The sequence below is a fragment of the Furipterus horrens genome, unplaced genomic scaffold (genome assembly GCF_987537825.1).
Source record: "Furipterus horrens unplaced genomic scaffold, mFurHor1.1.pri manual_scaffold_16, whole genome shotgun sequence".
NCBI classification, from domain to species: Eukaryota; Metazoa; Chordata; class Mammalia; order Chiroptera; family Furipteridae; genus Furipterus; species Furipterus horrens.
Window position 1 is genome coordinate 4,008,326 of NW_028327186.1, and position 26,582 is coordinate 4,034,907.

General features: G+C 47.9%; 1 protein-coding gene across 1 annotated transcript in view; it reads left to right on the plus strand.

Moving 5' to 3' along the window:
• Positions 1-26,582, plus strand: part of ADAMTS17 (ADAM metallopeptidase with thrombospondin type 1 motif 17) — a 205,773-nt gene that overhangs the window by 10,375 nt on the left and 168,816 nt on the right. The gene's annotated exons all lie outside the window — the stretch shown is intronic.

Genomic DNA, 26,582 nt, shown 5'->3' on the forward strand with positions numbered 1-26,582 from the left:
GAGGAAGGGTGGGGGGAAGAGAGACAGACAGACAGACATTGATGGGTAAGAGAAACATCAATTAGTTACCTTCTTGTCCACGACCAGTGATCAAACCCACCTCCTGGGTCTGTGCCCTGACCAGGAATTGAACCCATGAGCTTTTGGTCTAAAGGGATGGAACTCCAAACAACTGAGCCACACCGGCCAGGACACAAAAGACATTTTGGAAGTTTCTTGGCAAGATGAATCAGAGTAATCCAAGCTTTCCCATGGGGACATGTTCTTTGTGGCTAAACATGGTGGCCATAGTTGTCACCGTACCTTGTCTTTAAGCTTGTGTTACCCCAACCTGGACATGGCTTGGGAGTAGCCAGCTGGCCCATGCCAGCGAGGGGGGGGCCTGAGAACTCTTCCTCCTCCATGAAGCACTCGATTAACCTGCGAGTTGGGCCAGGTAAGCCGCCATACTCTCTAGGGGTTAGAGGTACCAACACAGGAAAGGGCACCTGGGGGGAGCCGCTGCCGTCTCTTGGGTACAACTGAGCGCGCGTTTCTAGCAGCCTGTGGGGCAGCCGGACAGGGGACGGGCTGATCCTATTTCTGTTATAGCTCCTTATTTTTAGGGCCTTATAAACTGATTCATAAAATATCACTCCAGTTTGGAAGGTTGGAACTTGGCATGAAAATATGGAGTCTGTGTGAGTCTTTTTCTTTTTTTTTTTCTTTTTCTTTTGGTGAGAGCATGAGTTTTTGAAGGTTTTTTGGCCACTCTCAACAACTAAAATGGCACTTGGGGTATTTTGAAAGGTTTTTTGATGCTTAAGTGGTTATTTTTACTTTCAAACTTTTTGTCTGTCTTCTGTGGTGTTTTAAGTTTCTCCTTTTAGATTCCGTGTAGAACCTTCCCCTAGCATCTCTAGTAAGAGTTTGAATCTCTGTCTCCTCCTCCTCCACCGTGGCAGACGTGACAGGCGATGGTAGAGGTGGAGGGGAAGATAATAAAACGAATTTGCCATGAGGCACTTTCAAAACGGACTCCTCCACGTTCTGAGTGGCGGAGGTCTTGTTAGCATGCATCCCACAAAGGCACCCACGAAGCATCGTTGTCTACTTGGTCGTTCAAGTTCTGTTATGATTGGTTTTCAAAGTAATTGCAGTCATTCTGTAATATTGCCTGATTCTTTTGTAGCATTAAAAAAGTTCATTGTAGTCAGTTTTTAGCAGAAACCATGGCTCTTCAGAAATTGCATATAGCCAATTTATGCAAGAATTTGCCTATGAAATCATATATGTGTACATAGACATATGCTCTGTAGTAAGTAACTGGTTGCGGCTTGTGCTTTGCATCGGTGAAGATTCATTTGGTTGGAAATGACAGAAATGGGACTGGCTTGAACACTAATGACCTTACTGCTTTGGGATCACGGAACTGAGGCTGGGGCTCAGGTGAGGCTTGTCCAGGCTGGCTTCTCAGCAGCTCTTTCTCTTTGTGACACCTCTGTCCTCTGCTGGCTCCTCTCTGGTGGTGAGGAAGAGGCTGCCAGGCCACGGAGGTCAACTGTGTTTAATCAGGAGTTGAGGTGGCCTGAATGGCAGTTTTAATTTCTTTCTGCTCATCACTGCTTTGTCTCCGTGTCTGGAGGCAGGATCTGAAGGGCTCAGGTCTATGGAGCTCCCACCTGCTTTTTATTCTGGTCCCCACTTTCTGCAAGCTGGCACACACTTGGTAAAAACCTGGTGGAGTGGATTCAGAGGGCCTTTCATCCGGGTCTAACCCATCAGTACAGCCCACGTGGTTGATAAGACGTGGGCTGGCTCCTTCTAACTTCCATACAATTTCCCATCAGAGCCCAGGTGGCTTCTTACTCCCCTGCCCCCAGGGGTAAAACTGGCTGCTGCGTTTAGCTCACCGAGAAAAAGCTCCGTTCCTCTGGAATTTGGTTCCTCTAAACTTCTTGGAGATCTCAGCTTTCCAATGGATTAAACAAAAAAAAGATCTCGTGGTTTATTCAATTTGTCTTGTTTTGGTGGTAATGATGGTCTTTCATGAACTTCTACATCTTAACTGAGAGTGAAACCCTAAAACATTTGAGTCTCTCCATGTTAATATATTAAGTGTTTATTCACGTATATAAATCATTAACTTAAAAGTAGACACCAATATTTTAAGGATAATGATTCTAGGAGGAAGAAGGGTCACACTAGTGCTATTTCTTGTCTCCCTCTATTGCAACCCAGAAGAGCCCCCTGATATCTCAGCCTAGGTGGCTGGCACAACAGACATGCATTTCTTCACAGTTCTAGGGGCTGGAAGTCGAAGATCAAGGTGTTGGGAGTCTAAGATCAAGATGCTGGAAGTCTAAGATCAAGATGCTGGAAGTCTAAGATCAAGATATTGGAAGTCCAAGATCAAGATGTTGGTAGTCCAAGATCAAGATGTTGGAAGTCCAAGACCAAGGTGTTGGCAGGGTTGGCAGGATTGATTTCTTCCGATGCCTCTCTCCTTGGCTTGTAGAAGGCCACCTTCTCTTTATCTGTCTCATCTCGTTCTTGTGTGAACACCAGTCAGATTGGACTATGGCCCACTCTCATGACCTCATTGTCCTTTGATTAGCGCAGTAGATAGCTTCTCTCCAAACGCATCCCATTCAGAGGTTCTGCTGATGGAGTATACAGCTCAGCCCATAACAACCTCTGTCTTCTCATCAGTAGCATTGAGATGATGATGCTGGTCTTGTCTGCTCCTCATGGTTCCTGGTGAGGAACCCCCATATACGACTGATGTCGCCCCTTCCAGCTGCATTGGGTCAGGAGGACGTATTGATGAGAACACTCACAAATGCTGAAAAGGTAAAAAGAACAAACTTAGAAGAAATTAGAAGCAAGTCCTATAAAGGGACTCTTTCTAGAAGAACAGATGTCCTCGTTGGCTGGTCATGTATTTGGTTGTTGCTTGATCATGTCAAAGAAGCTGTACAACTTTAGACATGTAAGAAAGGACTGAGTCACCCTGAGTGTCTGTTCCATCATTGGCACCTGAGTAAACATCATCTCCCTCTTGGAGATTCTGCGGGTTTTAAATGAGAGAGTGCACACTTGTCACTGAGCAGCTAACAAATATTGGCTGCTGTTGCAGCTGCTGTGGTTATAATCATTGTTATTTGTACATCCGTTCTTCGTTATCAGGGGACCCCCTTTAGTGTCCTTGTTCTGTGTTAATTGGGAAAGAAAGAGGAACCCTAACTATAGAAGCCTGACCCGCGAGTTGAAGTCTCTCACTGCTATTCTTGAGTCCGTCATTCTTGCCTCTCGAGTAAATCCGTAATGAAATCAGGGAATCGGAGTGTTTCTAGACCACAGTTTACTCTTGAGGTCACGTGTTTACCTTTTCCCTCTCATTTCTGTTTATTTAGTCATCCAGTATTCACTGACTCTCTAGAGCAGTGGTTCTCAACCTCCCTAATGCCGTGACCCTTTAATACAGCTCCTCATGCTGTGGTGACCCCCAACCGTAAAATTATTTTCATTGCTACTTCGTAACTGTAATTTTGCTACTGTTATGAATCGTCATGTAAATATCTGATATGCAGGATGTATTTTCGTTGTTACAAATTGAACGTAATTAAAGCATAGTGATGAGTCACAAAAACAACATGTAATTATATATGTGTTTTCCGAGGGTCTTAGGTGACCCCTGTGAAAGGGTCGTTCAACCCCCAAAGGGGTCGCGACCCACAGGTTGAGAACCACTGCTCTGGACACTGGGCACGCTGGGGTGGGCAGGAAGCTCAAGGTTTGTGGGGGGCAGGAGATGGTGAAGAAGTAAACAACTTAGCAGGTATAAATTATTTTTACTTATGAAATATTTAAAACAGGCTCCCTCCCTCCAAAAAAAAAAAAAAAAAAAAAGAAAAAAAAATCACCCACCACATACAAAACAAAACGATCATTGGAAGTTACATACCCAACGTTCAGGCTTAACCCACGTTAAGATCTGCTTCAGGACGCTTTTCTTTTTCGAGAGACATGGACCTTTATGGGTAGGACTGAGTATCCTCCCACCCCATCCCCCCTCCTCCCTCCCCCTTACTCCCCAGAAGAAACCTCCATCCTGAGGTGGGCATGAATCCTTCCTACCCGTGATTTTAAACTATTACGACATTTGTGTTACATAGACGTAAACTGTATATCGTATAGGTTTTTATGTTTCAAAATTTACATAAGTGGTTCCGTACCGTGCAGCTTTTGCATTTATCACAATAATGTTTTCCAGGTTTATCCATGTTAATACATGCAAATCCAGCCCATTAATTTTCATTGTAGAGATCTGTTTGTTTTATTAATCTTTTCAAAGCACTCGCTTTGGTTTTATTGTTCTTTTCTACCATTTTTGATGTTTCATTTCTTCCTTTAATTTCCATTTTTATATTTCCTATTCCATTTTTTCTTTTTAATATTCTCTAGATTTGGTCGTATTGCTTTTTCCCTAACTTGTTCAGTACAATACTTAGCTCACTACACTCTACTTTTTCTTCATTTTAGTGTATCTCTTTAAGGTTATACAGTGGTCCCTCTCTATATTGCGGTTCACTTATTGCGGCCTCACTGTATGACGGGATTTTAAAAAATATTATATTTAATTATTGGTCGTGGATTTTTCACTATATCGCGGGATTTTGTGGTACTGTACACGTATGTTGTTAAAGTGACGTAGGTTTAAGAGTGCAGAATATGTTTAAGAACATAAGTAGTGCTTATAAAAGTGTGGAAAAGGTTAATAAGGGACTGGGAAAGATTAATAAGGGACTGGGAACGGTTTATAAGTGTGTGGGAAGGGTTTATAAAGCCTTAAAATGTATATAAATACTAAAATAAAGGTAAGGTTCCTACTTCGTGGATTTTCACCCATCGCAGGGCGTCTAGAACGTAATACCCGCGACACGTGAGGGAAGACTGTACATTTTTCTGTAAGCACGCCTCAAACTGCATTCAAACTTGGATGTGTGATATTTCCAGTATCCAGGTCTACATATTCCCCAATTTCCAAAATCGTTTTTCCTAGACAGGCCGCCGTACACCACAGTAGTGAAGAATTTACATACAGGCCTGCCTGTTGGGACCAAGCTCCTGACGTCACCGCCTTCTGCCCCGAGTGACCCTTTTGTGCCTTGGTTTCTTTATTTGTAAAAATAGCGATGATGGCATATGCTTGACAGAATTATTAAGATGCTTATATAAGTGAACACACGGAGAGCACTTACAACAGCGCGCGGCACCAAATATTGTACAGGGAGTCCTCACTTAACGTCGTCGATGGTTCTGCTACTTTAAGCAAAATGATGTATGACGCAACCCACGTCACCACACGCTACTGGACACTAAGTTTCTGCGGTATTTCATCAGCGTCATCACCAAAGGATCGTGTTGGATGACAGGGTGTTATTCAAGGATGTGCTCTGTATTGTTAACCTATTATTATTCTACTTAGAAACGATTTGGTTTGTATAAATTTTTATCACATGGGCTTCTTCCATCTTTCACAACTTTCTGGGTATAGGAATGCGGAGACTATGGCCTACGTGGGGTTCCCATCGGTTCGTTATGTTTGAATAGTTTCAGCATCTCTGCTGAGATTTCCTGTCGGTTTCGTTCATTGAACAGCCTGTGGCTCTTCAGTCTTCCTGTCGGAGGGAAAGCCTCCCTGACTAGGTCTGCCGCAGCCCCCTGTGCTGTTCTTTCCCTCCAAGCACTGACTCTCCCGCCCAGCCCCCCGAATCTTCCTGCGTGGGCTCACTGTGCGTAGGAACTGCCCGCTACAGCAGCGGCAGAAGTCGGGGTGACCGGGGATGCTCCAGGGAGGGCGCTGACAAAGAATCCTGGATTCTGCAGGCGAGGAGCCCCTGGGTGGGTTGATAGGGACCCCTGACCATCTAACGATGTTAACGATTTAAGAAAGCTTGTCACGATCTGAACAGTCCTGTATATTCAGTTGCCCCCAATTCTTCCTGCATCAACTATTAAATCTGTGCTGTATCCTTCCCTTCCCTCCTCTGTCCTTCCTTCCTTTCAAAAATGTAGTCATTCAGCAAACGTAGCCTGAGAACTCCACAGGAGGCTTGGTGAGGGCCATCGGGAAGGGACGCCGTCTTACCTGGGGGGACCCACCTGTGCTCTTGTGGTCCCCCCCCCTCACCCCCGTCTCTGTTGTCTGAGCTGATCACCGGAGACTCGGAAACAACGGATAAGCCAGGCTGTGGGCAGCGTTTGAATGAGTCTGCATGTAAATATTCATTATAGTTTGTATTATAGTTTGTGTGCCTTTAAGCTTTCAGAAACTTGGCATGGGTGCCTGTGTGTGTCTTCTTTAAATTGGCCTGAGTATATTTTAGTTTTAGGTCGCTATTTAAACCCGTAGTAGGTCCCTCTCAAAGGCAGTAATGTAGTTGCTGCTGACTGAGGCCCCTGGGCCTCCTGCTGTGAACCAGCAAGTAAGTCCCAACCAGAGAGTAAGCCCCAGCCCTCACGACGCTGACATTCCAGTGGGCTGTCGCTGACACTTGGATTGGAAGCTGATTGACAGTCTCGTTCAGGACGTGCCCTATGGAAGAACGTCCCCAGTGACCACGTCACCCTTCCTCCTCTGACAGTCTAGGGGACATGCAGGTTGGAATGTCTTTCGAATTCCCAGTGGTGCTTGTGAGGGAGGAGAGAAAGGTGGGTGAGGACCAGGCCACCTGATTGACAGCCAGGACTTTGCATCATGAAGGAGGGGTGTCCGCACACGGATGGGGTGTTCCGAGTGGCACGTTATTCCCGGAGTCGGGGCTCGGTGCCAGGGTGGGGGTCCTGCCTCCCACGCTGCCTGCGCACCTGCTGCTTTCCCTTCCCCTCTGGGACCGGATGCCTCAGTGGGATGGAGGCGTCCGCTCAGCTCCCGCCCGGCTCGTGCCTTCGGAGCATTTCCCAGGGGTGCCACCAGCAGGGACCCCGCTGTCTGTGCCCCGGCCGCAAACGCCAGCCCTTTCTCGGGTGCCGCTGTGGTCACCGCTGTTCCTTCTCCACCTCCCTGCCTTGGATCCTTCTGCGTCTCCACCCTGAAGCAGTCCCCCACTCGCTGTCTCAAGCCCCCCATCTTCCCCTGTGTGGAATCGTCACGTGCTCCCGTCCCTTCGTGTTTCTGAACCAGATCATTGTCTGACCCGATCTCCTCACCCAGTTCTGCCCAGTCCCCCAGACTCAAAATGGGCTATGTGCTCTCTCTTCCTGGTGCCCTTTACTTGTTTCCCCCCATATTTTTTGTTAGCTTCTTATTGCAAAGAGCTTTGGTTTGCTCATTACCCAAATTCATCAGTTGTTAACATTTCCCCCCACTTGCTCTTTGGTTGGCTTTCTCCCTCTCCCCGATCTTCTCCCTCCCACCTTCTTTTTTTTTTCTTTTAATAATTTATTTACTTGTTTGTTGTTTTGTTTATTTATTTAGCTTTAGAGAGAGGGGAAAGGAGGAGGAGAGGGAGAGAAACATCACTGTGTGGTTGCCTCTCACTCGAGCCCCCAACTGGGGACCTGGCGTGCAACCTCGTCACGTGCCCTGACTGGGAATCGAACCAGCGACACTTGGCTCGCAGGCTGACGCTCAATCCACTGAGCCACAGCAGCCAGGGCTTCCCTCTCACCTTCTTCATCCTCCCCCCACTGCTCCCCACCACTCGCGCTATTTTTTTCTGAACCCCCCGAGAGTCATTTGCAGACATTGTATTCCTTGACCTGACTACTTTTATTTATACTTCCTCAGGGCCCTTACGAACCTTTAGTTATTTATCAAACGCAGGACATGAACCATGGGCGCAGTACTGTTATCTGAGATGTCATTTGCACCCAAATTCTGTCTGTGGTCCCAGTGATGTCTTTCACAGTTTTGTCTGCTCGATGCAGAAGCCAGTCAGGAATCACACTGCAAAGCCCTGGCATGCCATTGCTCTCCTTAGACGTATTACCATGCTTTATGACGTAAATAGATTTCCTGATATTACCCCAACCTTGAACTCCTGGTGTAAATCTCATTTGATTGTAATGTAGTCTTTCCTTAAAGGGATATTACATGCTATTTGCTAATGTTTTAGGTAGGCTTTTTGTACTTGTAATCATACATCAGGTTGCTCTATAATTTTCTCTTTTTTGGGTGTGGGCTATCACTCTTAGTGCTCTGGAACAATTTATGAATTTTTGAGGTCGTCTGGTCTGTGAAGGTTTGGTAAATCCCCTTTGGGACCATCTCAGCCTGGTATTTTTTTGTAACCTATTTTTATAACTTTCTTTGTTCTTCTCTAAAAATTGGCCTGTTTGAGTTTTTTATTGCCAATGGGATCAATTTTGGTAAATTATATATTCCTAATAAATTCCATCTAGGTTTTCAAATTGAAGTACATAGTGTAGTGTTTCCCCCTTACTTGATATGCTAAATAATAATTACTTAATGTGGTTCAAACTAGATTGCAAATGCCTGGGCCGTTGGTATATTATAGGTATACCTTAGCTCATGGAACTATATTGAATGACCTTTTTGTGTCTTTTTACTGCTCTTGAAATCCGTCTTGTTTTGAGGGTCAACTTAGATGCCACCTCTTCCAGGAAGTCCACCCCGATCACCTCATTTAGTTTTCTAGATCCTCGAGGTGCTTTGTCTGCATTCTGAATATCACACATATCTCTATCTGCTATCTGTTGTCTTAGTCATATCTAATATACTCTGGCTGGAAGGCAAGACTCATCTATTATTTTTCTATGGCCGTTGTAAGAAATGACCACAAACTTAGTAGCTTTAAGCAACAAAAATGTATTCCCTTACAGTTCTGCAAGTGAGCAGTTTGTAATCAGTTGCACTGGGCTAATGTCAAGATATCAGCAGGCCTTCCTTCCTTCCAGAGGCTCCAGGGGAGAATCCACTTCCTTGACTATTCCAGCTTCTAGAGCCCACCTCTTGGTTCTTGACCTCTCCCTTCACCTCTCAGGCGAGGAAAGGGCCGTGGAGGCTGCATGCCTCACTACGACAGTTCCCTCTGTAGTCCGATCTTTCTCCCCCGCTCCCTCCCTCCCTCATATAAGAACATGTGTGACTATATTAGGCCCAACTGGATTATCCAGGATAATCCCCCCACTTTAGCATCCCGAACTTAATCACGTCTGCAAAAGCCCTTTTATTATGTAAGTTAACATAGTCACACGTTCAGGGGATTAGGACCTGGACGTCATTGGAGGGCCATTATTCAGCCTATCGCATTCATAAATCTACTTCTTGGGCATCGTATTTCATCAGTGTTTCTCCCATAACCCCGAGCATCACAGTCACAGTCACTGTATAATGATCCCGTGTTTTTCCCCTTTCCGTTGCCTTTTGGACGTACTCCCTGTGAGAACCCAGTAAAACTGGTCCAGGGCAAGCACAATGCTGCTCTAGTCATGTATTCCCAGTACTTGATTGAGAAAGAAAATCTAAAACTCACGCGTGGAGACGAGAAGGAAAAGGACACCGGGCTGTGTGTGTGTGTGTGTGTGTGTGTGTGTGTGTGTGTCTGAATGCCTTTTCCCACTGCCGTTCCCCCAAGCGGAGGAATTGCAAGACAAGTGTGCTGTCTTTTCCCAGTTCTCCTGGGCTCTTATGCAACACACACTCTCCCCACTTGAGTAACTCAAAGCAGAGCCGGCCTCCAGCTTAAATAGGAAAATCTGCCTCGCGCTGCAGACGGATCAAGAATGCACAGTTTATTATTTAAAGCGCACGCTGGCTTGGGACTGTCCAGGTGGCTCAAGGAAGCTCCTGGCAGCCGGTCTGTCCCCGAGGCCGGGGGAGGGGCTGTGGTCCCCAGAAGGCACGGGCGGGTGGCCGCGGTGCTGACTTGGTGCTCCAGGGGCGGCCGCGGCAGTGCTGGGGCGGCCCCTGCCAGTTCCCGCAGCAGTGTCTGATTTTTGAATCAGCAGCGTTGTGCTCCTGCACGGGGAGCGGGGGGGGGGGAGCTGGGGAGAATGTGTGACTGAGCTCGGGAGCACGCCCGGCTTCCCTCCCAGCAGGAGGACCCAGGCCAGAAAGTCGGACGCAGAGCAAGGGAAGGGGAACAGACACCCTGTTTGGAGGGACTGGTCCTCTACAGAAGTGACTTGAGGGTTGCATTTTGTTTCTTCCCTCTGCAGAAAGGTCTGGCTTTCTCAATCCACTCATTTCTCATGGAAAAGCCCAGCAAAAAAAAAAAAAAAAAAAAAAAGAGTCTCATCAGGACATCTGCTGCCCAGTTTTCTTGGGCGTTCTCCAGCGGCGAATGCAGTGGCTTCATTTTGCAGAGCCTCCTTCCAGAGCAGCGGGCAATTTCTTGTGCACGACCAGACAGGGAATTCGCTCGCTGGGACGGGTGTTGGGTTGCACACGCTGCCTCCGGGCTGAAGGGGTATGGACCTTTCTCAAGCCATTAGCAAGTCATAGATCAAATTCCCTGTCGCTGGGTTTGGGCAGAGCTGGACCCTGAACCGTAGGGAAAAAGCCCCGTCAAGCTGGGAGTGTGCCCGCCTAGCGGAGCAGGAAGTATCAGGCAGCACTGGTGGGTGGTCAGCTGTGACAGTGGCAGGGAGTGGAACCGGGGACCAGTTGTGAAAGGCCAGAGCCTCCAGGTGGGGGACATGAGAGACTGCCCACATCTGCCATGGGTGTTGGTGCTATCGCCGTGCTCGGGGGCGCTTGGGGACCCCCGGAGCGTGGGGGTGGGGGAAGGAACTTTTCTCCTCTCCAAGGAGACCGGCGTTACTTAGCGGCAGAGCTTACAAGCCAGGGCCCGTGCGTGGCCTTCTGGGCCCTCGCAAAGATAACAAGCACGCTTTATGTCAATATTTAAAAAAGTACAACTTTCTCCGGGAAGATCAACTGCAAGCCGTCCTTGCCCAGGCCTGCTGCTGCTCCTCTGACTCTTCTCTGGGGGATCGCTGGTTTCCCTCTGCCGTCTCTTCTCCTGTGTGGGGCCGGCCGTGGGCAGGGGGACAGCCGAGCTTTCGGGCATCACGCTGGCTCTGTACTGGAGGGCATCACCTCAGTCACGTCTGGAGGGTTGGTTTCCTTTTGTGAAGCAGTTAAATCATTTTTTTTTTTTTTTTTTGGTGGAGAGTGTTCGGGGCCGCTTTGGGGCTGAGGCCCTCCATTAATTTCTGTCAGGGGCCTCGTTGGCTTGCCTCTGTGTTTGCAAAACTGCCTCCTTGAGTATAAATATGCGTTTCTTGGCGGGGAGGCTGTCCCGGCTGTCCCAACACTGTGAGCGTCTGCCCCGAGATCTACCTTGCTCTCCCTGCCTGACGCCCTTCCCCAGGGCGGGTCTGTGGGTCCCTACACATCCCACAGGGAGACAGAGATTTTTTCATGTGGAAGTCTGCGAAGGAATAGCACAGTTATTTTTTTAACCTCACTGGAGGACATTCCTTCACTGCTTTTTTTTTTTTTTTTTTGGAGAGGAAGGGAGAGAGGAAAAGGGAGAGGAAGATCAATGTGAGGGAGAAACGTCGATTGGTTGCTTCCTGTATGCACCCGGACCAGGGCTCAACCTGCAGCCTGGGTGTGTGCCATGATTGGGAATCGAACCCGTGACCTTTTGGTGCATGGGACGATGCTCCAACCCACTGAGCCACGTGGTCAGGGCAACGCAGTTATTCTTTTCTCCAGCTTTAAATGACACAGACCACCTTATGAAGCATTCAGGAAGTCCATTGGAGAGCCTGTCTGAAGATGCTCCCAGTGCCTTTCCTGTCCCTCTGTGTCCAGGTCCCCCCGGGAGGCCAGGTCCTCCCAGGACAGCGCAGGGGGTCGGAGCCCATGGGGAAGAGTTCCCAGGAACGACCGACCCACACAGGCTCTGGGCTTGCTGACCCAGGGTGTGCTGGGCTGAGGCCGAGGGCTCTGGGCCTGAATGCTGTTGATCCTCAGGGGATTTGCAGGTTAGGCCATTGCAGAGGAAGGGACAGGCCGTGTTTGTTCCCGTGTGCACCGTCAGCATGCCTGGCACCTCCCAGGGCTGGAAGTCCCACCGCTGGAGGCGTGTGGCGAGGGCTGCATGGTGGCCAGCATAGGGGGTGCAGAGCCTGAGCTTGAGGCCTGGCCCCGAAGCACATGTCCTGTGTGACCCCGACTGGGCGTAGCGCCTCTGGACTGCTGTGTCCTCATGAGATTGTTGTGAAGGTTTCGTCCCGGGCTGACCACCAGCCTGGTCACTGGCCAAGGCCATGAGCAGCATTGGAAGGAGGGAAATGAATGGGAGTATGTAATCAGAAACACAGCTTTCTTTGGGACATCCATGTTACAATAAATCACAGTGTTCCCCAGCAAAATGCCCCACTGCTAGTCGGGGCTAGATTTGGGGACACAGTGACTTAGGGAGGAACAAGAACAAGGATTCATGGCCCTGGGCCCAGTGGGGCTTCCTGCCTTATCCGACCCGGCATCCAGTGTCTAAGGTGCAAGCCCACATAAATGACCCTTGTCCCTGTGTCCCCTGGGGTGGCCTTTCCTATCACCTGGTTAGGCTCCCCATGGATCGTCCAGCAGAGAAAGCACGTGGGAAGGGAAGCCCGAGCAAACTTGGCCGGCCAGCCAGGGAGTCTGTTTTCCTTTCCCATGGCTTTTATTTATTTTATTTTTTTCCACGACTCCAACGCTGACAGGACAGACTCCTTGTGGGATTCCAGGTTCAACTGTGTTCAAGAGGAGCTCCTTGGAGTTCTGATAGACCAGGAACTACCTAAAGAGGGAACGCATTTAGCAACAGCAAAGAAAGAAGGAAAACCGGTGAAGCTGCAGGGAGACTATAACTCTCATCACCGCCCGTGTGAGTGCCCTGGGCGTTGTCTTTAGGTGGCCGGTGACCGATCATGGCACTTGGCCACTCCCTGTGTCTTTGGGGTTCAGAGACACAGCACTGTCATTCTCTGCTTTCCCCTCCCACTGGTCTGTGACAAGCATCTCTGGCAGCCTAGGCTCCAGGCAACAGAACATCATTTCTGGATGCCAAAGAAAATAAAATGCTTCATAATAACGTTCTGACAAGGTTCTTCTCTAAAACGTTTTGTGGAGTGTGTGTGTGTGTGAGAGAGAGAGTTAGTTGTCTTTGTGTGTGTGCGTGTGTGTGTGTGGGGAAGCGGAGAATGTTCTCTTCCAGCGGTGTAATGTTTTCGGTAATAGGTGTCACTGAAAAGTTGTTTAAAAAGTGCGATTTCTGCCAAGCACACCAGATTTTAAATTAAGTACATGAGCTTACCATTTTAAGGAAATTTGGAGGGAATCCCGTAAAGGGGAGAAGTTTCTGGCAGGAGATGTACCAGCTTCTCAGAATGGACTTTTGGGTGGCTCCTTTTTTTTTTTTTTCATAAAAACGCATAATTGTTTGTCTACATCAGACCTCTGATTTTGGGGGCTCTCAGTGAGGCAGCACTTCTCTGGTGGGCACCACTGTTTCTCAGGTGAGGCCAGAGTACATGTGCACGGCTGGGGGCCAGGCTTCACCCGGAGCCTGGGAGGCAGCCCCGTGAGCAGAGGGTCCGTGAGAGCTCACACCGGTGTGCTGTCCACAGGACACGCGTGCTAGCCACCGGACACGGAGGGCGTCAGCCACACACCTGGCACCGCGCCAGGCACATCACACCCATTCAGTCATTTTATCCTTTCTGAAATGCTCAGCTGTTCCCGTTGACATGGGGCCCACATCAGCTGAATAAACACGAAAGAGCATTTAGGGACCAGAGGCAGGAGGGGGCCCTGCATTGATCTGGCCTCTCTCTATCTCAAACTAAGCCAAAAAAAAAAAAAAAAAAAAGAATTTATTGGTCCATGGGAGAAGTCTTTCAGGTAATGGAGCTTTAGTCACGGTGGGACCCGGCATCTTTGGTGGTGTGGTTAGACTTCCTGGCTTTCTCTTGCCATCTTTTGCCGCTGTTTCCCTCTGTGTTAACTTCATTCTCAGGCAGGACTTTTTTTGACAGAAGCAGAACTGACCCCTGGAAGCTGTAACATAGGGACTCAGGAACTCTGTGACATCAGACTTCTTAAAATGACTCGTATGGCCTTGCCTGGGTCACGGGCCCACCCACGGACCAGTCGTGCCATCTCAACAGTAGAGTTCTCCCACTGTTCTGTCCATGTAACATGGTCAGCATGCAGCGGGTAGGGTGGTCCCAGGTGGTGGGGTCCTTCTCTTGTTAGGATGGGGCAAAGCTACACTTGCTCCCTTAGGTGGCATAGGTCATCTCCGTCTCCACCCCACCCCTGGGTGGCCTTTGCCCAGGGGTGTCTATAAGATGCTGCTAAGTCTCTGACACTGTCCCCTCTTAGCCTTCTTCTCCATTCTGAGAGCGGTGGCAGAAGGAAGTCATGTGCAAGGTGGGGGCAGCACTTAGGTGAGATGCCTCTCCAAGAGGGATGCTTTGGACCTGTGTTCTTGTAGGATGCCCAGGTGTGTAAGTCCCGGCTGCCTCAGGTAATACAGGTAGGTGTTTTCATAGCACAGCAGGGCATATGAATTTTTACAATACTGAGCTCAGCGGGAAAGAAACTGAACAAATGATTGCGTTGTTGTCAGTATCCGTTACTATTGCTGTGTAACAAATACCCCCAAGCTTGGTGGCTTGAAACTGCCACGGATTCTGTGGGCCAGGAACTTAGACAGGGCCTGGAGGAATTAGCTTGTCTCTGCTCCAGACCCGTAAGAGTATATACTGTATACTACATGACTGCATACATATAAAACTTTTAAAAATGCACACCAATCAAGTGACAGAAAGCAGATCTGTGCTTCCAAAGGAAGGAAAATGCAGGGAGGGACAGAGGACAGGTTACCAAGAGGCACAAGGAAACTTGATGGATATGTTGAGTACAGTATTCAACTTCATTCATTTCTCAAAGCTATTTTGAGATTCATCCATGTTCTTGTATGTATCATTAGTGCATTCCTTCTTACTGCTGAGTAGTATCCCGTTGCCTAAATAATCCAGTCTGTTTATCTGTTTGCCTATTGGTTGACATTTGAGTTTCCAGTTTTTGGCTATAACAAGTAAAGCTACTATGAATATTTGTGTACAAGTCTTTTTATGGACCTTGTAAAACAAATTTGTGGATAAATGTTGACTGGCTGAAACATAAACTGTGTGTTTACCTTTTTAAGTGTGTTTACCTTTTTAAGAAAGTGCCGAACTGTGTTACAAAGTGCCTTTGTTTTCCTATTCTAGATCCCGTGAATTTCCCTATGAATTTTAGGATCTGCTTTTCAATTCCTGTAAAGAAACCAGGTGGCGTTTTGCTAGGGGTTGCAAAGAATCGGTAGATCAGTTTGGGTAGCTTTGCCCTCTTAGTGATTTTGGAGCTTCTGGTCCATGAACGTGGGTGCTTTTACATTGATCTAGGTTTTCTTTAGTTTCTTTCAACAGTGTTTGCAATTTTCAGAGTACAAGATTTTCACTTCTATTTCTGTAAGCATTTTATTCTTTCTGGTGCAGTTGTAAATGGAATTGCTTCTTTATCTCATTGGTGGCTTGTTCATTGTTACTCTAGAAACACAGTTGGTCTTGTTTATTGATCTTGCATCCTTCAATCATGCTGATCTCATTTATTAATTCAACTGGTTCATAGTGGATTCCCTAGGGGGGATTTATGTATTAAGTCATGCCATCTGTGAATAGATTTACTTCTTCCTTTCCAATTGGGATGCCTTTTATTTCTTTTTCTTGCCCAATGGCCCTGGCTGGATCACAGTGTTGAATAGCAATGGCAAGAGAGGACGTCCCTTTTTTGCTCCTGACCTTAGGAAGCAGGCATTCAGTCTTTAACCATGCAGGATGATGTTAGTTGTTTGTTTTTTGTAGAAACTGTTTTCAGGTTGAGGACATTTCATTTCATTATTCTTAGTTTGTCAAGTGTTTTTTTTTTTTTTTTAATCAAGAAGAACTGTTAGTTTTGTCAAATGTCTTGCTAATAGGAGTGGTTGACCGGTTTTTCTTTCAGCACGTTGAGTGTGTCATCCCACTGTCTCTGGCCTTTATTGTTTCTGATAAGAAGTCCGCTGTTTATCTTATTTGTTAGAGTTCTTTTATGTATGGAACCCAATAGTCTATAGTATGTACTCTTACCAGTCTGGCTCCTTTACATGTGATGAGTCATGTTCCTCTGGCTACTTTCAAGATTTTGTTTTTCTTCCACTTCCAGCGTTTGCCCTGTGATATGTCTGGGTGTGGCTCTCTTACTGTGTTTATTATACTTGGAGTTTGTTAAGCTGCTTAGATGTGCAGATTTATGATTTTCATTATACTTGGGACATTTTCAGCCATTATTTAAAAAAGAATTTTTAAAAAAATTCTTTCCCTCTTCTACTTCAGATATTCCCATTACATGTATGTTAGTATGTTTAGTGGTGCCCCACATTTCTCTGAGTCTATTAATTGTTCCCCTGTTCTTCAGATTGCATAGTCTCTGTCAATCTATTATTAAGTTCATTGATTCTTTCTTCTAGTTGAAATCTATTTTTTAGCCCTTGTAGTGAAGTTTTCTTTTTGGTTATTGTACTTTTCTAATCCTGAGTTTTAATTTGGTTCTTTTAAAATATTTTTATCTACTTATTGATCTTCTCTTTTTGATAAGACATTGTCATTGTAGCTTTGTTTACTTCTTTAAGCTTTGTTTCCTTAATTCTTTCAATTTTTTCTTTTTTTTGGCTACTTTGAAGTCTTTGCCTGTTAAATACGACATCTGGGCTTTCTCACAGGCAGTTTCTATTGCCTGCATTTTTTCCCTGGGCATGGACCACATTTTCTCATTTCTCTCCATGTCTCCTAATATTTTGTTGAAAACTGGACTTTTGAGTTAATACTTGTAGGAATCCCCATCTCCCATTCAAGGATTCTTTTTACTATTGTTTGCTTGTTTATTTCTTTAGTGACTCAGACAATTTTTTTAATCCTCGCCTAAAGATATGTTTATTGATTTTTAAGGGGGGAGGGTAGGAAGAAGGGAGAGAGAGAGAGAGAGAGAGAGAGAGAGAGAGAGAGAGAGACATCAGTTGGTTGTCTCTTGCATGTGCCTTGACTGGGGATCAAACCTGCAACCTTCGGTGTGTAGAACACCACTCCAACCAACTGAGCCACCCAGCCAGGGCTGGACTCTTTTAATGATGTCTTTTTCCTCCTTGCAGTGTGAAGCCTTTAGTGTTGCTCCTCAGAAGGAGCAGCACTGGGCATGTATACAGTCACCCTGGGGTGACGGTGGTTTAAGTAGAGCTGGCGTTAACTGTCTTTTCCCTTATCTCTCTGTTGAGCTGTCTGCCTCATTTGGTGTCACATCCAGCTGCGAGGCTCCCCTGCTTGCCGGGACATACATTGTTCCACAGTGTGACCCAACTAAATTCAATTAGCGTGGTTTTTGTGACATGCCTTTGAGATATGTTCTAACCGCACGGTGCCCTCCTTAGCTGTCTTTTTTCCTGATAGTCTAGGTGATCTGACTGGCTTACCGTTGAGCTTCTTGCTTTTAATTAAGAGGAGCTGCCAGCCTCCTATTTGTTTCCCCTAAATCCCCATTGTTTTCCGGAGTGGCCTTAGGCTTGAACTTTCCCGCACGTGTTCCACAGAAACCTAGTTCTTTGGCAGAGAGCATAAGAGCTCTTTGTTCCTATGGGCTGTGTCTGTGCCCCGGGGAAGTCCTCCCAGCCACAGTAGGGGGCAACAGGCAGGGTCATTAGTCTCTGGTCTTTATAGCGGGCCTCTCCTGGCCTGGATCATCTGCCCTGTGAGCAGGCCAACCTGAGGATAATTGGTGGCCCAGGGCTTTCCTGGGCTAGAGCCTCCTTCCTCTGAGTGAGGGCTGGGTGAAAGGAGGGGGCCTCAGGTTTTTGGGGGTCCTCATCAGGAGTTTACATTCCCCGACTTGAACTTGGAGAGGATGAGAAATGCTGGTGGCCCACCCCTCCTGGTGAAGCACACATTCTTTGATTGGCAGCCACAGGAGAGGGTAGACCTGTCTTCTTGGTCATATGCTGCTGGAGTGGGGCTTCATCAGGCTGAGCTGGGATGGGAGGGAGCCATGGCTCTTGCTCTTCCTACCATGCTTTAGTAGATTTTCTCGAATGACTGTTTCTTCATTTGCTATATGCCCTTAGGAAAATTTCCAGAGGCCTTCAATGGTTGTGATTTTTAGTCATTTTCACCACTGAGTTCCTCACATTCTCATCCAGAAGTAGAACTTAAATAGCTGTCTCTAGCAGCTGATAGACTGAAAGAGGAACGTGGGAAGGTTAGAAACCATAATTGTCAGAAAATTGACTCTTCTAGGCTGGGGCAGGAACTCTAAGTGTCAGAAATCCAAGATTAGCGGTGGTTTGGTCATGAGGCTGATGATCCAGTGCAGGCAGCATTGAAGCAAACTTTCTGGAAGTACAATCTGTGATCCAAGATTCCTTGAAGATTTCTCAAAGCAGGGAAAGCCAACTGTTGGCCATGAGAAGGAGTGCGGGCTTTTACTACTGATACCCTGAAACGGTGCATTGTAGGAGGAAAACTCACTGGTATTGTCCCCTGACCTCTAGATTTCCCCGGCTGGACTCTCCGCCTCTCTCAGGCAGCGCCCAGGCGAAGAGCGGGCTGACCAGTGGTGGGACCAGGGACACGCGTGGTGGGTTGCTGCAGCTGCTGGTGCCCTGCCCTAGGCTCCTGCTGGGGACGTGTAGGCAGGCATGATTGCAGATCAAAGGCATAGCAGCACCGATCCCAGACCTTTGTGCAGATTGGCGACTCTCTGTGGTCACCACAGGTCAGACTACCACTGGGAGTGATCAGGGCTCCATGGTGGCAGAATTTGTCCTGGAAGATTGGTTGCTGGGCCGGTCTGCTCTTAAAGGCTTCTAGAGCAGAAAATCAGTGTAGTGGGGGCGGGTTTCCAGGTGTGTATGTTATTCGAATCAAATCAGACAATGAAATTGACTGTGTACCTCATGCAGGGGTTGTCCTCTTGCAGCAGGACAGCTCCGGGGCCCCTTGGTGTGAGCCAGTCTTAAGCAGTGGGTAGTGCCAGGATCCTAGAGGGATGTGCAATAAATACATGTGTAAGGGACCTGGAGGCGGGGGAGGCGGGACATGATGGGCTACCCTGTCCCTAAAAGACAGGATGGAGCAGCACCGTAAAAAGAAAGCATGGGCTGCTGGAACTGCCCTGACGAGGCACTGGGGCATCTCAGCCCCCAGCACCTTGTCAGCATCTGGAACTGCCCTGCGGGAGTGTTCCCCTCCCAGGAGCTGATTGCTAAGGCCGGTGGGCACATGGCTCATTGGGCCTCTTGTAGAGGCTCTGCAGAGCCCAGGACTGTCCGAATGAGTCTGCTACAGGCGTCCGCGCAGTGACAGCAGGTTACAGTAAATCCCCCAGGAGGGGATGACACGTTGGATTCGGAGGCCGTGGCAACGCTCTCGTGTTCATCTCGGGAGGACGAGGGCGTGAAGGGCATGATGCAGCATGCCTGCAGCACAGCCTCGAGTTTAACCCTGTACCTGGCAAGCGTCCTTCCCGCTGAAACCCACGTGATGATGGCAAAAGACAAATGCATGTGTAGAAAAATCGAGGAACTAGGCAGTCTGTTGCCAGAACTGGTGAGGACATATAACTAACCATCGAGGACAGGGGGCCTGGAGTGATAAGGGCAGTCAGTGGCCTTTTGAGAGTGACCAAATTCTGCCCATCTTAAATAGGGCAAGAAGGAATATGTTCCCACCTCCACGTGCTTATCCTTGGCTCTGAGATTCAGAGCATTTATGATCCATAGGAAACTGGTCACCTGTCCCACTTGGTTTGGCAGCGGCCATTGTCTTATAGCCATTCCACAGCCAAGTCCGGGGCAGCCCCGTGGCAGCTGGTATTGCCCTGTGGACAGAAGGAGGCCCGGTGATCCAGATTCAAGGGTTTCATCAGCTTAGAATGTATTTGTGCCCGTCCCTGTGGAGGTAAGGTCCCAGCACAGCCTGGGAGAGCTGAGCACCTGCCCACTAGTGGTAGGTGTCAGACGGGATGGGCACTTGTGCCAGCAGGGGACACCCATTCACTCCAGGTCTTGGTGCTGCTTTAGGCAGACCGCTCCTCATTGGACCTGAGTACATAGAGAAAACCCCCCCCGAGGTCCAGAGGGAAAGAATGTGCCGAGAAAGAACATACCTTTGAAAAGGGTCTATTGCAGGAACCAGAGTAAAGTTTTAGGAACCTGCCCTCCTAAATGGGATGCAGGAGGATTGGGCTAAGGACTCCAGGGTAAGATATTAAACAGGAAGCTTAACATCAAAGGGGTCTGGTGAGGTAAGGAAAGCTCATAAAGCGAGCTGGCTTGAGTGGAACTGAAATCCAAACAGGACACAGTCCCCGGCCCAGGTGACATCACAGCTGGGTTCGTGATATGGAGAAGAACTGCGAGATGCCTCCTTAGGAGGCAACCGAAAGGAAGAAGAGAGTGGTGGAGAGTAAAATGATGGGAATGGGTTATAGAAAATAGAAATCTAATTTAAGAACCTCTGGAGAAGGAACCCTCCTCCCCGCCGCCCCTCGTTAGACTAGGGGCATTGATCAAAGATTTATAATGAATGAAGACTTTCCAGAACATTAAAAAAAAATTCTCAGTTTACACGATAAAAGGCTTACTGTGTTCTGGTCAAAATGAATACACAGAGACCCGCAGTTATTTATCCTGGCAAAATGTGTGACTTACAGGGGTAATGAAAAAAAAAAGTGATACTAGAATGCAAGCAGACAAAACAGGTTACTTAAAAGAAATGAAAACCTGGCAGGTCTCAGGGTTGTCTGCGATACTCAGGCCCAGAAGACAGTGGCCCCAGGCCGCAGCGTTGCGGTGAGAAAGGGTTGTGCTCTAAGACTCGGACACTGAGGCAGATTGTTCCAGTGTGATGGCAACAGAAAGGGGTTCTCAAACATGGAAGAGCTGGGAAACTGGACCCCTACTTGTCTTTCTTCCGGGTAGAATTTCTTTAAGACCTACTTACAGTGGGCTCTGAGCTGATGCACAATTGCGAAGTTAGATTTGGGGGCATTGTAATATAAAGAGTTGATCATTGAAGCTGGCCTAACATAGAGTTAATTTAAGCTCAACTGATGCAACTCTAGTGTCAGCCGTGGAATGCAGTCATTCAAAAATCAAGGGAAGGTCAAAGGCCTAAATGTAAGAGCTGAAACCATCACACTCTTAGAAGAAAATACAAGTATACGTCTTTGTGACCTTGGCTTCGGCAATGATTCTTCGCAGATGACACCAGAAATGCAAAAACCAAAACCATAAATAAAACCAAATAGATTGGGCTTCATCAAAATGCAGCCGTTCCGTGCATGTAGTTTTTGGGTTAAAGTAACAAAATAGAAAAGTTTGAGGTCCTAGTCCGCAGAACGGCCTGCCCTCCTCGCGCAGGTGAAGGAATTTCTGAGCCGTCTGAGGTTTCCCGTACTTCCTTGTTAGCGATGAAAGACCATCTGTCAAAAAGAAACAATACCCCGTGTCCCCACAGGGGATTCCAGGTGCAGGAGACAGTGGATTTCTTTTCAGGCTTTTGTTTGTCCTGTCTTGCTCTGGTTGAAACACCAGCACCAATTAATTTCTTCCCCCAAGCTGTGTGTGTGGGGAATGTCCCCCGCGCCCCCCTTCCATCAGTTTAGAGGCTCCAACTGTGACGCTCCAAGTAGGCTAGACTGATCATTCAGCAACAGACTTACCTGGGAAGGGGCGGTGAAAACTGACTGATAATTCCAAGCATTTGCATATATTATTTTTTCCTCTTTGTCAAATGCATCTTGATGCACCTCGGGAATGGTCCCCATTCGCCAGAACTACTAGAGTACTCACTTAACCAGGGTCCCCACTTCCATGCTAGGTCCTGGGATCTGTCCTGCCCACAGCAGCCAGGGTGACCCATTCAAAACACAAGCCCTAGGTGGCTTCCCACGGCCCCTGGGATAAAGAAGGAAACCCTCAACATATTCCACGTGACCCTCCAGGGTGACCCCTGCCTGTGGCTCAAAGCTCATTGTCAACCACACTCTCTCTTGCTCTTGCCTTCCTGCAGTTTCCAGACCAGGCCATGCTTCCTGCATCCCTGAGGCCTGTGCACATGTAGCTCCCACTGCTGCCCATCTCGGCCCTATGGGGCACTTCCTCACGGAACCCAGTCTTAATGGGAGCCCCGCCTTTCTATCCACACACGACATTACCAAGTCTTCCTTGCAAGTCTTTCTTCCCTTTATAAATCCGTCTGTTTGTTTGGTTCCTGTCTAGCGCTTCTAGATGGTCACCTGCCGTGTGGCAGTGCCTACAGCAGCAAGTAGTTCTCGGTCAGTCTTTGTGGACTCAGGGAATATCTTTCCACTTCACCCGCAGGCAGCGGTGTCTGGGGGCTTGGTTCCCACGTGGCTCTGACCATGGGAGGAGAGGTCAGGTGGGGCCGGCCTGGCTTTGCTGCCCCGGTCCTGCTGCGTCCAGAGCTCTCACCTCCTGCCTAGTGCAGGCGCGAATTTTGGGCTTCAAAGGGTTGATCAGTTCTTCATTTGGGATCTTAATCAGAAAAAAAAAGGAAGAAAGAAAGAAAGAAAAAGCCCTTATTTTTCACCTTTCTTTGTAAGGAATTTACATGCAAAAGATGCCATTTATAAAAATGACTTGGCCTTGGGGGAAGTTATTTAAAGAATTCATCCTTGGAGAGCAAAAGTCTTTTTTTTCCCCCCTTTTTCTGAAAAAATGAAATAGAAGGCCATTATTTTTCAAGGATGTTGGCTTGATGCAGCTGCCGAAAAGTTCACCTGGCTGGGAGCTCTTCTGTACATGTGGAACTGTCCTTTCCAGCTGAAAGGGTTGTTTTCCTGTAAACGGACCCTTTACTTTGGCTGAAGAAAAAACAGTAATCAGAAAATAATTTTGGAGGGCCTGAGAATTTTGCTGGAAAGCGTGGTGTTTGTAAGGCCTCGTGCGCGCGCGCAGACTTTAAAACCTGGAAACCCAGTGCTGGCTCACTGGTCATTCATGTTTCTTCCCCGGCACTGACTCAGGATCTGTGAGACACTGTCCCCAGGCTCTAGGCTGTGGCAGCAGCAGGCCGTTGAGGCATCTGTGGCATGCATCAATGCCTGCATTTCCTCCGTGGGGCTCCCTATTGATTGGTTTTTTTCAATGGGGACTTAGGACTCAGGCCAGCGTTCCAGTCTGTGGCATTGTTCTGCAGTGTGGAAGTGTATTGCCAATAGCTTAATATTTCCCTGGGGAAAAAGACACATCCTTAGTCCCAGAACTGGCAGAAATCTTTGAGGCTTGAAAGAAATACAGCGAGTAGTTGAAGGACTGATCCTCTCGTTTTAAGCTCAATCAGCTTGTGTCTAGCCAGAAGCCCTGAAACCATGCTAGGTGTTTTTAACAGAGGGGATTGGTTACATCATCATCAGAGTTGGCCTGAGCAAAAGGGGGAGCTGAGGTATCCCAGGACACAGCTGTCCCCCGAGGGGCTGGGTAGAATAAAGAAAGAGGCGCAATTCCAGGGCCAGGGAGCTTGGGGCAGAGGTCTGTGGGGCTGGGGCTTGGACCTTTGGGGGGGCATCAGACCTCCAAGGGTTGCAGCCAGGGTGGTGTCTCTGGGGATGAATCCCTGAGGGGGGGTGGAGTTGGGGAGGTTGGGCTAGGAGACCCTCAAGAGCCAGTGGCTGGAGCCATAGTTGTCCAGGTCGGCTGGAATAGTGCCACCCGGAGCTGAAAACACAAGGACCCCCTTTTCCCCATCTCCTGCTTTCCGATCTCTCTCTCTAGGGCTCCCTGTGGGCAGAGCTGAACAGGAAGCCTGCTGGTAAGGGAGTCTGGGAAATGTAGTTCATAGGCTCCCAGCCTCCAGAGCCCCGTGCAGAAGATGGGGCTGGGGGACAGAGGCCAATAACCAGTGCCCGGGAGATGGAGACCTTGGTGTTCAGTGGCACCTTGTGGGAAGAACATCAAGATCAGGCCCAGGTGACTATCTGGAGTTCCCAATTCCCAGCCTGAAGGTATTTTCATTACACCCAAGGCTGTTTTTTTATTTAAGGACAGTTAATGGCAAAAGAGTGGGGAACTTGGACATGCAGTTGAAACCACGCATTTACTGCTTTTCCTGCGGTGGCAGCGGTGGCTTTGGTGCCCTAAAGAAGGGTTTAATGTGGCTACAGGGGGTCTTCCCCCCAAGGAGATGGACTCACTGTCTGTAATGAAAAACATTTGATTTTCATTCCTGCACCTGATGTGAAAGATCAGTAATGTTGTGTGGTTTAAGTAGCTGATTTCATGTACAGTCATGTTTCCTGTTCTATCATGTCCCTGATGATTAAAATAGTCCCCCTCGGGAATGTTGGCCGGTCTGTTGGGATGTTGAGCAAGCATTACAGGCGACTCCCCCACGCCTCTTGAAAATGCTATTTTTATATAATTTGATGTTGCACGGTTGAGGATGGTCTTGGAGAAATTCTCTCATGCCCTCTGCCCAGTAAGAAAGGTCAAGAGCAACAGGCTGGATGGCAAGAGCCTAGGCAAGAGGTTCTGGGTAGGTGGGTAGCATGCCTTCTCAGGATTCTGTAGGATTTATACAAGCATCCAAGTTCACTATTTGGATCTGGGATCATGCAAAGTTTAAAAATTAGTATTTAGGCCCTCATAGTTAACAGCAATGATAGTAGTGTAATGACAAGGATGGATGACTAGTAGAATAATTGGGGTGTGTGGTTATGTACTTGACCCCGTGTTAGTATTGTCTCTTAGTTATTCGCCACGTCTCCACCTTACGTGAGTGGAATAATTATCGCCTTGTTCTATAGACAAAGAGACGCGCCACAGTCACCGTGGAAGTCCATGGGTGGATTCTAACCAAAGCCAAGCTTCTCCCAGCTAGCTTTGCTGCCTCCTTTGGTGGAGGAAGTGACTTGTGAGAATTTAAGGTCAGGACATTTATGTGAAATTCCCTAAAAATTAATCTAGTAAAGTTTTTTTTTTTTTTTTTTAATTCATTCAACAAAGGGTGATTCTTGAGTCCCTCCTAGACACCAGGCAGAGCTAGGCGCTGTGGTGGGTCCTGAGGCTGATGTCTGGGTTTCTAAGCTCCCAGACTATGAGCCCAGAGGGCAAGTATAGACCCGTGTTAGACTACAAAGCAGACAGTAGTATCTGTGGAGTTTGGGGAAGACCTGGGGAGCAGGGGATTTGGGGGATACTCCAAGCCCCCCGAGGTTGGCTGACTGGATCTCCCACCAGCAATGGTCCCCCCAGGGGGCGCGGGGGGTGTCCCAGGCACTTGGAGTGGACCCAGAGATCCAGTCTCGGCTAAGTGAACTCTGAGAGGCTTTGCCATTCCCACAGTGACTTCTGATTTGTAGGTTTCTAGGTTTGAGTTGGTGTTGAGGTGGCACGGGCAGAAAAGAGAAAACCCATCCACGTGTCCAGCAAGCCCAGAACAGTAGATCCACAGACCCTTGGTGCCTTTGGTTCCTATATACGTAAGCGGAATTCATGATCACATTTGCCATAAAATATTGAAAATGCTGCCTGGTGCATCACCGAGTGGGCCCTGTATGAAGTCTTAGTTGGCATTTTTATTGTGGAAGCTGGCGTTAAGAAACTACTGTCCCTCCCCAAGGAATGTTATTTTTCCTCCTGTGGGAGAAGAGGGACAAAATGACAGTTGAGCATGTTTACCTTTAAGGAAAAATTGTCCCCAACTTCAAAAAACTCAGAAGCAAATTCTAAGGGACACGGACAGGGTTAGACTGCTGGGGCTGGAACCCCAGTCCGCTGGGCCTGTGGACTTGAGCAAGGTGTTCACAAGTTTCTTTGTGTCTCAGTCTGTGCATCTGTGGGCGTGGATGACAATGGTCATGACTCCTGGGCCCCTAGGAGGGGCGATCAGCATGTGGGCAGCTCATCGTAAGGGCTCTGTGTGCCTGACTTGGGGTACGACCACAGTGATTTTTTTAAAAAGATTTTATTTCTATTTATTTATAGAGAGGAAAGGAGGGAGAAAGAGAGGGAGAGAAACATCACTGTGTGGTTGCCTCTCGCACGCCCCATCTAGGGCCCTGGTGCACAACCCAGGCATGTGCCCTGACTGGGAACCGAACCAGTGACCTTGCAGTTCTCAGGCTGGCGCTTAATCCACTGAGCCACACCAGCCAGGGCGACCACGGTGATTTTTACCACCAGAGCGGCTGTGCTGACATTCTGTTTTGTCTATTTGTGTTCTATTTTCTTTGTTTTTAAATTTCACCTTCTGTCTAGTTTTATTGCAATCCATGTATTTTGGGAGTAAGTCGCTTCACATCTTTTATGCTAAGAAGTAAACCAAGTTGGTGCTTAGCATCCTTCCTCGCTCTGAGTGAATGAATGAACGTATGAATGAATGAAGTAAATACATAACGTAGGAAGAACGTCACTAAAATGTGAATGGTAGGTGATGTGCCGCAGGGAGGCTGGGTCGACTGCATGGACATTGGGACAGATGGCGCTAAAAATGGACATAATAACTCTCCAATGAAAGAGCTGCCCTCCCCTTCCCACGTG